The 2,656-nt window shown below is 33.1% G+C and overlaps 1 pseudogene; it reads left to right on the top strand.

Moving 5' to 3' along the window:
* Window positions 1–288: 288 nt before the first annotated feature.
* LOC114184733 lies at window positions 289–995 on the top strand (annotated as a pseudogene).
* The last annotated feature ends 1,661 nt before the right edge of the window (window positions 996–2,656 follow it).

The following is a 2,656-nucleotide window of genomic DNA, read 5'->3' on the forward strand; positions in this document are numbered from 1 at the left end:
CAAACCGCTGCCTCCATTTCCCGTCTGCTTTAAAAATATTAAAATATTAACTGCCACGTAGACGGGTAACTTTGGGGGTAAAAAAACGGGGCATTGTATCATTATCCATAAAAAAAAGCCTCCAAGGACTCCATTTCATTTTAAGATTTTTAGATTTGACAAGTCTGACATGGCTGGCTCGGTTGCTCTTAACACCGCGTATTTAAATAAGAAGGGTAGCCTTATCTGTGAAACAGCAGAAAATTATAGAAACTGAAGAGATTGTTCTAGTTTCTTGCTATTTGCTCAATGGCAAACCAAGAACATGATGACCCTCTCTATGAAAAAGTTTGGTTCAAACGCAGATATCAGAGTTATGGACACTTCATTTTACTCCTCCTTCTCTTGCTTCTTAGTTATCGTCTTTTCTCACACAACAACTTCACTATCCCATGGATCCTTGCTTTCATATGCGAATCCTGGTTCACCTTCACTTGGATTATCATTCTCAGCACCAAGTGGACCCCTGCACTCACCATAACCCACCCAGATCGTCTCTTGCAAAGGTATCAACTTCATGTCTTCATCAGAATAACTAAGTCATAGCAAAACTATAATATTAGATGCTTCTTCTTGTTTAATGCTTATTATATAAGTATGCATGCATCTTTTCATTTCTTACACTTCATCCACAGGGTACCTGAACTTCCACGAGTAGATTTGTTTGTGACAACAGCAGATCCTGTTCTTGAACCACCCATCATCACAGCCAACACTGTGTTATCTCTTCTAGCACTCATTATCCCACCAACAAACTGGCTTGCTATGTTTCTGACGATGGTTGTTCCCCTCTTACCTTCTATGCTCTTCTGGAAGCTTCCAAATTCGCTAAGTTTTGGGTACCTTTCTGTAAGAAAAACAAAATTCAACTAAGGGCACCCTTCGCTACTTCTCCAGTGTTGCCACCACTAACAGTGAACACTCACCAGAATTCAAGCAAGAATGGTCACGAATGAAGGTAACTATAAAATATTGTTATTCCTCTTCGATGAATGAATGGATATCCAAATCCTAGATAAGTTCTACTTTCAAAGTTTCTGAATCATAATCCGCAAAGTACTGTAACTGCAGGATATGTATGACAATCTTAGCCGAAAAATTCAAGATGTGACAAAGAAACAAATTCCACTACAACTTGATGGAGAATTTGCAGTTTACTATAATACAGAACGAAGAAACCATCCATCCATAATTAAGGTAACGAACATACAGCATACAGCAGTCAAATATATTCATGCATCTAACCAGATGGAATATATGTATATACATATACAGTAAAATTCTCATGATACAATATAAACATATAATGATAATTGTACAAATCTAAATAACTACACATACCTGTTAGACTTTACTGAAAAAAAAAAGAACGATATAAATTATTTACAAAAGAAATAATATTTTTAATATATACCGTTGCTTTGTGAAAATCATTTATATAATGAACAGTTTTCAATTTTGAAAATAATGTTTGTACGTTTTTTAATTATACATGTATGTGGGGTATATCATTCATATAAAGAACACTTTTTAATTTGAAAATAATGTTTTTACGTTTCTGTATTATAGATGCATATGGGTATAGTTGTATTGGATTTTCACAAACTGTTAAATACAGTGACGTGTTCTTCATCTTTTATTTATCAAATATCTCTCTTTCATTTCTTTTGTTTCCAAAATTATAAACAATCAAATTATTTAGGTATATACTTTTGGGTTAAATATGTTTTTAGTTTCTCAAGTTTTAGTGAAATTTGGAATTACTCCCTTATCAAATCTTTTGACCAATTTAGTCCTTTATCTTTTAAAATGTATGAATTTAGTCATTTTAACCAAATTTTATTAAGTTTATCTGACGTTTCAAGCATATTTCATGATAATATTTAAGTTAACATTGAAGCAAAAATATGTCAAACAGTGTAAATAATGTTATTACTTGTGGTACCAAATTATTGGCGTTGAGTCATCAACTTTTCAAATAATATTGACACATTTTAGTTGTGTAACTCAGTCTGTGGGACTCTTAGGTTTGATTTGTTTGGTAGAGGCTTAGTTGTAGTAGTAGAGAATAATACCATTCTTCCTAATCGAACGTCGTGCTCTGCTTTCTAATTCCAGCAATGGAAGTGCAGCGCTGGTCCGAAAGTTGGGGAGGTATTATGCTTTTTAATATTTTTTAGTTTCGGACAGTTAGTTCATTTTCTTAGGACTATGGGGTGCTGGAAGAAAATATAAGCGTGCAGAAAGAAAGCACTTCTTCAAATTTGCACAAGAGAAATGGGTTTAGTCTATTTGTTTACGGAGAAATGATAGGTTGACATCCACATTTGACCACTTTTTTTACTACTTTCATAGGTTACAAGTTAATTTGTCTTGATTTACAAGTTAATTTTAAGGTGATAAAAAAAGTAGTCAAATATGGGTGTCAACCTATCATTTTTTTTTGTTTATATTATTTTTGACAGGGATTTATTCGTGTGCCTCCAAACACTCCTTTTACTAAAGAATTTTAAAATTCTCACTTTGTCTTCGGTTAGAAGTAACTGCATTTTTATTTTCTTTAACTCATCCACCCAAGTTTTTTTTTTTCCAACAAATATTGACATTTGGTGTCTTG

The sequence above is a fragment of the Vigna unguiculata genome, chromosome 5, assembly GCF_004118075.2.
Source record: "Vigna unguiculata cultivar IT97K-499-35 chromosome 5, ASM411807v1, whole genome shotgun sequence".
Lineage (NCBI taxonomy): Eukaryota > Viridiplantae > Streptophyta > Magnoliopsida > Fabales > Fabaceae > Vigna > Vigna unguiculata.